The sequence below is a fragment of the Leopardus geoffroyi genome, chromosome C1 (assembly GCF_018350155.1).
Source record: "Leopardus geoffroyi isolate Oge1 chromosome C1, O.geoffroyi_Oge1_pat1.0, whole genome shotgun sequence".
NCBI lineage: Eukaryota > Metazoa > Chordata > Mammalia > Carnivora > Felidae > Leopardus > Leopardus geoffroyi.
In genome coordinates this window covers 64,202,163-64,211,284 of record NC_059328.1, presented here as the reverse complement: position 1 = coordinate 64,211,284, position 9,122 = coordinate 64,202,163, and the positions used below count along the sequence as shown (strand labels likewise).

Below are 9,122 nucleotides of genomic sequence, written 5' to 3'. Positions count from 1 at the left end.
TGGACACTAATCACTTGTGGGATAAATGTAGTAAGTATCTTTTGAAGTTTTTTTTTTAATTTCTTTTTTAACATTTTATTTATTAAAAAAAAAATTTTTTTTAACGTTTATTTATTTTTGAGACAGAGAGAGACAGAGCATGAACAGGGGAGGGGCAGAGAGAGAGGGAGACACAAAATCCGAAACAGGCTCCAGGCTCTGAGCTGTCAGCACAGAGCCCGACGCGGGGCTCTAACCCACGGACAGTGAGATCGTGACCTGGCTGAAGTCGGACGCTTAACCGACTGCGCCACCCAGGCGCCCCTGCCAGCTTTTGGATTCTTATGCCTCTCTTCATTGTGCCTTCTAGTGAACAGGAGTTAAAAAAAATTCTACATAATTAAGCATACTGTGTTTTAGTTTATAAATTGATGTCTTATTTAAGAAATGTTTCCTATCCCAAGGTCATAAAGGAATCCTCCTATATTCTGTTTAAAGGTTTTATAATTTTTCTTTCACAGGTAAATATTTGAACTATCTGCAATTGATTTTTGTGTCTGTGTGAGGATCCAATTTCATTTTCTGTTCAGTGAAGAATCAATTGTTCTAGTGCCTTTTATTAAACAATCTGTCATTGCCCCTGCCCTACACTAATCTGCAATGTCAATTTTCTCATATATCATGTTTCCACATTAAATAGGGTTATTTCTAGACTCTTGCTGTTCTAGTGGGCTATTTACCACAGAGACAATTCAAAGCTGATAATTATACCTTTATAAAAAGACTTTTTTACTACCTTGCAGGGAAATGTTCCCTAATTTCCCTTATGGAAAACAGGCAACTTTATGGTATTGATTTCTCCTATCCATGATCATGGTACAGTTTTCCATTTATTTACATATTTTAATGCCTTTCAACAAGAGTTTATAATTATATCCTCAAAAGTCTTTTATATCTTTTCTTAAATATATTACTGGATAGTTTATATATTTCTTGATATTATGAAAGTATATTTAATGTTATATTTTCTTTTTTTTAAGTTTATTTATTTTTAAGAGAGAGAGAGAGCAAGCAGGGGAGGAGCAGAAAGACAGGGAGAGAGAGAGAATCCCAAGCAGGCTTTGCACTGTCAGTGCAGAGCCCGATGTGGGGCTTGAACTCACAAACTGTGAGATCATGACCTGAGCCAAAATCACGAGTCAGATGCTTAACCAACTGAGCCACCCAGGTCCCCTTAATGTTATGTTTTCTAATATAACATTATTAGGTGCTGTGTAGAAATGCCAAACACATTACTTTAATAACTCAGTAGGATCTTTTGGGCATCTATGTACATGGTAAAATATAATTATCAAATAATGACAATTTTGTCTCTTGCTTTGTTGAAATTCATTAAATGCCTTTACTATAGTGTTGAGATGATCATATGTTTCCTCTTCTGTCTGTTTATGTAATGAACTATATTTATTGGCTTCCTAATGTTAGGCCAATCTTGAATTTCTGGGGTAAATACAACTTGATAATTAAAATGTTCTCTAACTATGTCTGGATTTGGTTGGCCAAATAGCACTTTACACCTTTATGTTCATAAGAGACATTGGACTGTCACTGTTCCCTTCCATGTTGGTCATTGTCAGATCTTATACATTGTGTCAGCCTCAACAAATATGGAAAGGAATGTATTTTTTTCTCTACTCTGTGAATAGTTTGTGTAAGGTTAGAATCATCTTGAATATTTGATAGAATGCCAGCAAAACCAGCAAAAATAAATTCTGGTTTGGTTTCACAGATGGTTATATGACTATTCAGTTTTCTTATTTATTTGTGAATGGGGCATCTGGGTGGCTCATTCGGTTAAGAGTCCAACTTCGGCTTAGGTCATGATCTTGTGTTCATGGGTTTGAGTCCCACATTGGGCTCTGTGCTAACAGCTCAGAGCCTGGACTCTGCTTCAAATTCTGTGTCTCCCTCTCTCTGTGCTCCTCCCTCACTCGCACTCTGTCTCTCTCAAAAATAAATAAATATTAAAAAAATTATTTGTGAATCAACTTTGGTAAGTTAGAGTTGTTTAGGAATTTCTCTACCTCATCTCAGTTTTCAGATTTTTTGGCATGAAGTTGATTCTAATATTGTTTTTTATTCTTCATCTCCACTCTATGTGTACTTATGTTACCTGTTGCCTTCTGAGAATTATTAATTTGTGACCTTTTTTTCTCTGATTATTCTTCCCATCGTTTTGCTTGTTTTGAAGTAGGTTATCTTTCTTAAAGAATCAGTATTTGATTTGTTCATAGTCTTTATAGTAGCTTTTTTCCCCTCCATTTCATTGATTTTCTCCATCTGCTGTTTTAAGGTTTATCTGGTGTTGTGATTCTAACTAAATAGGTTGAATATTTAATTCACTAATTTTTAGCTGTTCTTACTTTCTTTTTTTAAATTTTTTAAATTTTTAAAAATTTTTTTAATGTTTATTTATTTTTGAGACAGAGAGAGACAGAGCATGAACAGGGGAGGGGCAGAGAGAGAGGGAGACACAGAATCTGAAACAGGCTCCAGGCTCTGAGCTGTCAGCACAGAGCCCGACGCGGGGCTTGAACTCACGGACTGTGAGATCGTGACCTGAGCTGAAGTCGGACGCTCAACCAACCAAGCCACCCAGGCGCCCCTTCTTACTTTCTAATATAAGCATTTCAGGCTATAAATTCTCCTCTCAGTAACACATTAGTTGCATACCACAAGTTCTGACAAATACTCCTTCAACTACTGTTCAGTTATAAATATTTCTTAATTTCCATCATGATTTTTGCTTTTTTAAATATTTATTTATTTATTTTGAGAGAGAGGGAGAGTGAGGAGTGGGGTAGGGGAAGAGAATCCCAGAGTATCTGTCAGTGCAGAGCTCAATTGAGGCTTGAACTCACAAACAAGCAGATCATGACCTGAGCCAAAATCAAGAGTCGGATTCTTAACAAACTGAGGCACCAAGGTGCTGCTCATTGTGACTTTTTCCACCAGGAGTTTTATTTTTTTTTTTTATTGATTTTAAACTTCCAAACATTTAGGGTTTTAAGGGGTTTTTTGGTTATTAATTTTTAACAATATGCATTGTGATCAGAAAATAAGCTATACTTGGTACTAATCCTTTAAAGTTTATGGCCCGGCACATCATTAATTTTTATGAATATGCCATATGTACCAGAGAAGAATGTGTGTTCTGGAGTTTGGGGATACAATGTTCCTACCAGTCCTTAATTATTCATTGTGCTGTTTAAATTTCATCTATCCTTATTCAATTTTGGCTGCTAATTCTACCAATTATTGAGATCCTGTGTCATGTACCCCATTTTGATAGTGGATTTTCAATATCCAGTTTTAAGGTAATGACTTTCAAAACTCTTGACTAAGCAGGTGCATACACGAGTGTGGAGTTCAGAGAGGTCCAAATTGGGAGTGCAAATCTGGGAATTCTTACTTTGAGCTGATATTTTGGGTAAAGGCTAGATGAGATCACACGACTGAAAATAAGAAAAAATATTAGAAATCTAAGGATTGAGCCACGGGGCACTCTAGTGTTTATGGGCTGTGGAGATAGGGAGGAACAGACAGAATGACTGAAGACAAGAAAGAAGCTAGTGGCCCTTATCAGGGAAATACAAATCAAAACCACACTCAGATATCCCCTCACGCCAGTCAGAGTGGCCAAAATTAACAAATCAGGAGACTATAGATGCTGGAGAGGATGTGGAGAAATGGGAACCCTCTTGCACTGTTGGTGGGAATGCAAATTGGTGCAGCAACTCTGGAAAACAGTGTGGAGGTTCCTCAGAAAATTAAAAATAGACCTACCCTATGACCCAGCAATAGCACTGCTAGGAATTTACCCAAGGGATACAGGAGTACTGATGCATAGGGGCACTTGTACCCCAATGTTTATAGCAGCACTTTCAACAATAGCCAAATTATGGAAAGAGCCTAAATGTCCATCAACTGATGAATGGATAAAGAAATTGTGGTTTATATACACAATGGAGTACTACAGGGCAATGAGAAAGAATGAAATATGGCCCTTTGTAGCAACGTGGATGGAACTGGACAGTGTGATGCTAAGTGAAATAAGCCATACAGAGAAAGACAGATACCATATGTTTTCACTCTTATGTGGATCCTGAGAAACTTAACAGAAACACATGGGGGAGGGGAAGAAAAAAAAAAGAGGTTAGAGTGGGAGAGAGCCAAAGCATAAGAGACTGTTAAAAACTGAGAACAAACTGATGGTTGATGGGGGGTGGGAGGGAGGGGAGGGTGGGTGATGGGTATTGAGGAGGGCACCTTTTGGGATGAGCACTGGGTGTTGTATGGAAACCAATTTGACAATAAATTTCATATATTGAAAAAAAAAAAGAAAGAAGCTAGTGGCTAGGAAAATAAACCCAAAAAGAGTTATATGCTGGCAGCCAAGTGAAGAAAGTTCTTCAAGGAGTGTCACCCTATTAACTGTGTCCAGTGTTGCTGAATGACCAGCGAGGACTAAGAATTGAACAACAGACCCAAAGCAACTTGTAGCCGTGTATCTCAGTTGAGCAGAAGTCTATGCGTGAATGGTGCCAGGGAGGACCTAGAACTAGCTGCCAGCACTCAGGGTGCTGGCCCCTGTCTTTGCTATCAAGGAACCAATGGAAGAGGAATCTGATAAGAGCACTCAGACTCTTCCTGTCTGCCCACCATCCACCTTTACTCTGATTGGGCTGCCTCCACTCTGGTTTTCACAAACCTATGAGGTAGACTCCTTCAGCTGCCTATAAGGAGAGTGACACAAGAGTCCTTGTGCCCTCAGAGTTCCAGTGCACAATCCAGAGCCCTTGTTCATCTTCTTGGGGTAGAGTTTACAACACAATGTTGTCACTGATAACCTCTCTCCTTTTTCTGGTGGACTCGTGCCCAGATTTCCTTGCAGCCAGAAGACATAGGGCTTTTCTTGTTACCTCTATTGTATTATTTTCTAATTTTCCAGTCTTAGTTATACAAAAGAAGTATTCTTCTCTATACTGGTACAGAAACATGTGGTGAACTAGGAGCTGAAGAAGTTTGCCAAGTGTTTAATGTTTGATAATTAATAATCCATCATATTTAGCGTGTAAGAAAGTTAAATTTCCTATCTCACCCTTCCCTCCTACACGTGCTCACACACACACACACACACACAGGTTGTTGACTCTGGCTTGGAGGAAGATGGCTGCAATAGACAGACCTTTACAGGGAGATTAAAATTAAACGAAGGAGTCATCTGACTGGAAGCTTTGGGAACATCAGCATAAAAAGTCCTCAGTTCTAAACATCAGGACTGTGCTTAGAACAGTAAAGGTCTTCAGATAACTCCATGAGTACAAGGAAGGGTGAGGGAAATACTGCTCTGAGACCTGGATCAGAGGCCCCTTTCCTGTATCCTGCACTTTGGGGGACCCAACTCTGGCCCTTCTCTGTCCATACCCCCTCACTGGGGTAGAGTGCCAGGGGCAAAGGAATGGCCCACCAAGAACCTGCATCTCCCCTAACCCTAACTATTAGGTCACATTTTTGGTATCAATGATTCATGGCTCAAGTTCATCGCTAAGGTATATGCAGAATTCTTCCTGGAATCTGTTCTCCCAAGAGTAGACTACACCTCAGGTGAACATCCCTCTAGGTCCTGGGTGGGCCAATGGGTGGTGGTGGTGGTGGCGGTGGTGTGTGTGTGTGTGTGTGTGTGTGTGTGTGTGTGTGTGTTGGTGGGGGGTGGCTATAATGGAGTTCAGCAAGGACAGAAGTGTCCAGATACGTTTGAATATCCTACAAACGTGGGAAGTGAGATAGAATCGGGGGTGGCAAGAGTGGGCAGTGGATTTTTCCAAACTACCAGATTCCAGTCTGGAACTTGGAAGATTCCAGGAACCCTTAAACTCAAAACTGATCTTCCAGCTTGTTATGAAGGTGTATTTGTCAATGGAGGAAGATAGAACAGTTTTCACTTAACATTTTGTTAGATTGATTTAGAAGTTGTAAATGTTTAAACACATTGTATGTCTTGCTCTGAGTCCTATACATGCTAGGGGTAGAGTGTAGGTGGTGGTATGGGTGTAAAATAATGTTATAAAACAATGCGTGTACATGTAATATAAAGGCATAAAAATGATTTCTGTGTCCCTTTTAGTACAACACAGCATCTTGCAGTCCTTCCCAATACAGCATCCTGGCAATACCCTAACTGCCAAATCCCTGATCAGATTGGCTTCCTCATTCCTCTGAAATTCCCCTCCAAGTAACAAGCCACTTCCCTCCCCAGGCTGTGCACCTTTCCTACCCTCCTGCATTTCTCTTGTCCTCTTACTGAGCTGAACAGTGTCATCCTACCAACTCCCTTGTGCTCTGCAAATAGTAGAACTTTACTTGTCTTTCCAGTCCTAACATAAAACCCAACCATAATGATTTCTAATCACCCATTTATGTTTCTGTCACTCCGAGTAGCATTCGAGCCCCTGAGGTCAGGGAGAATGCCTGATTCATCTTTGTTTCTCTCAGCCTCCACCAGTATCCTACACATGCAAGGCATTCACTGAATGTCTTTGGGATAAATGAATAAATTCCTCAAATCTTACAGCATACGTATCTAGCACGATGGGTTTAGTTCTGGATGATATACTGAATATGTCAGCAGTTTCCCCTCTGTATCCTCTTTCTTACCAACTGATTTAAAACTCCAAAAAGGATCCAGGAGTTATCTTTCTGTGAATCTTTCAGAGTAACTAGCATAGTTGTGAGATCACAGTTGGTTCCTGATAATATCTCATTAAGTTGATTAGAAAAAAAAAAAAAGGATGTGAAGAAAATGATTTAGAGTAAAAATGGAGACAAGTAGTTTAAAATGATGGTAAGAATGTCCTATGTCTGCACATGTGTTTTTGTTAGCGTGGGGTGGGAAGGAGAGAAAAATTGGAGAAGATTAGAAATTATCTCAAGATCCTATAGTGAGAATTTCGTTTCTATTTCCTCCCTTTCACTGTCCTTATTTTTAGGATTCAAAGTGATCTTTGAGGTGATCCCCACTGTCACTGCACCCTTTCCTCTTAGTGCAGGCTGTCACATTGCTTGACAGTTGCATCTTTCTATCTAGTTTATACAACTTGCAAATACCATCCTAAACATCATTCTGTCTTGAAAAAAACAAAAAAAAAATGATGCTAGTGGTTTTGACTTTGTATCATCCTCTAGACTAATAATAGAGCTTTAAAACCCCTTCTACTAATTCACATTGGTCTCTGGAATACTTTTTTTCTGAACATTAGCACAGCAATGAATTAATTTCATCATGACTTTAATTAAGTTTTTTTAAAAAACCATAATCACAGATAATACAGTTAAGATGGCTAAAAAGAGTCAGTATCAAGCCAAAAACTACTCTATGATTAGGCAATATATCAGGACAACACCTTTTCTCACAATTCAAGTCAAATAAAAATGAGGAATAGAGAGTGAGGTGGCCGCTGAGACAAGGGAATCTTATACAGTCATGCCCCTTTTGCATTAGTGGGGAGGGCAGGGCTGGAGTGTGAGGCAAGCCAGAAACAGAGGTAGTGAAAAGTAGATTTGGTAGCAAGAGCAAGCATTGGATTTGCACGCATTTTTTTTTCTTTTTCAAATGGCTTATTTTTAATGGCTCAGAAAATAGTGCAAACTCATCCACTTTGCATACATTCCTCTTATTCTTCTTGTCTAGTGAAGTAAGTATATATACACACACAATATATATATACACCCTACAGTTATGATACACCAAACTTTTAATTTGTTTTCTTTTTTTTGGTTTTTTAAACTTTTACTTTAATTATAGTTAGTTAACATACAGTGTTATATTAGTTTCAGGTGTACGATATAGTGATTCAACAATTCCATACAGCACCCAGTGTTCACCACGACAAGTACACTCAACAATAGCAAAAGCTGCATGAATTTGTGTGTCATCCTTGCTCAGGGGCTGTGCTAATCTTCTCTGTATCATTCCAATTTTAGCATATATGCTGCTGAAGTGAGTACTTGCATGCATTTTTAATGATAGAACTGAGTGCAAATTCCACTTACTAAAACCTTGGGCAGCTTAAGCATCCTTAGTCTCGATTTCTTCATTCTTCATGTTTTATTAAATATTAACATGAAACTAAGACTAACGAGCAATATTTAGCACAGCACAAGATTTTAATAGGTTGCAGCAACTAGGCTCAATCTTGAAAAAAAATTTAATAGGGAAATATAAAATTCTACTCCCATGATTAAAAAAAAATGACCCAATCATCAAACACACAAATATGGTAGTAATTACACACACACTCCTAACTGGGACCATCAGAACTTATCAAAGAAAAAAATACACCAGCTTTTAACCGTCACACACCAAAACTTTCCAAAGAAATGGCATATGAATTAAGGTGTTGGAGGACAAATTTAAATTCCCAGGAAAAGGCTTTTGGCAACAGACAGATTAAACCTTCTTATTACTCCAGAGGCCTATCTAGGTAGAAATATTAGAGAAGAAGACTTTAGGTCATTGGAAGACGTGTCTAACTACCAGAACAGACAAGAATGAAATAGTCTATTCCTAAGGCTAGTGAACTCTTCATGCCTGAAGGTATTCAAGCAAAACCTGAACTGAAGGTTGTATAGTATAATGGGCCATCACACATCCTGGAGACAGATTGCCTGGGTTGAAACCCCAGGTCTGCCTCTTTTACAAGCTGTGTCTTTTTGTCCCTCAGTGTAAGATGAATAAGAAAGCAATGCCTGCCTCAAATCGTTGTTGGGAGGATTAAATAATTAACAAATGTAAGGCATACTAGTGCTATGTAAGCTTTAGACATTATTAATGATAGTATTTCTTGGAGGGATTATTGTGGAGGAATTCATGTTTGGTGAGGTAATCAATAATGGATCTGCCTCCTCTGAGTTCCCAAAACCTATGTTTCTATAATCCCTGACTTTAAGGGATTGAAATTGCCCATCGATTGAGTGCAGGCTGAAGCATCTTTGAAAAACAAAACAATAACAACAAAAACCCATGTTGCTCTAAAAAAGATCTCGAACATCCTTTCTAAAATAGTAATGAGTGACATATTTGA

General features: G+C 38.6%; 1 non-coding gene across 1 annotated transcript; it reads right to left on the bottom strand.

Moving 5' to 3' along the window:
• Nucleotides 1-7,939: 7,939 nt before the first annotated feature.
• LOC123600131 lies at nt 7,940-8,046 on the bottom strand. The gene has a single exon (XR_006713510.1). It is a non-coding gene; the product is annotated as a U6 spliceosomal RNA (small nuclear RNA).
• Nucleotides 8,047-9,122: the final 1,076 nt, after the last annotated feature.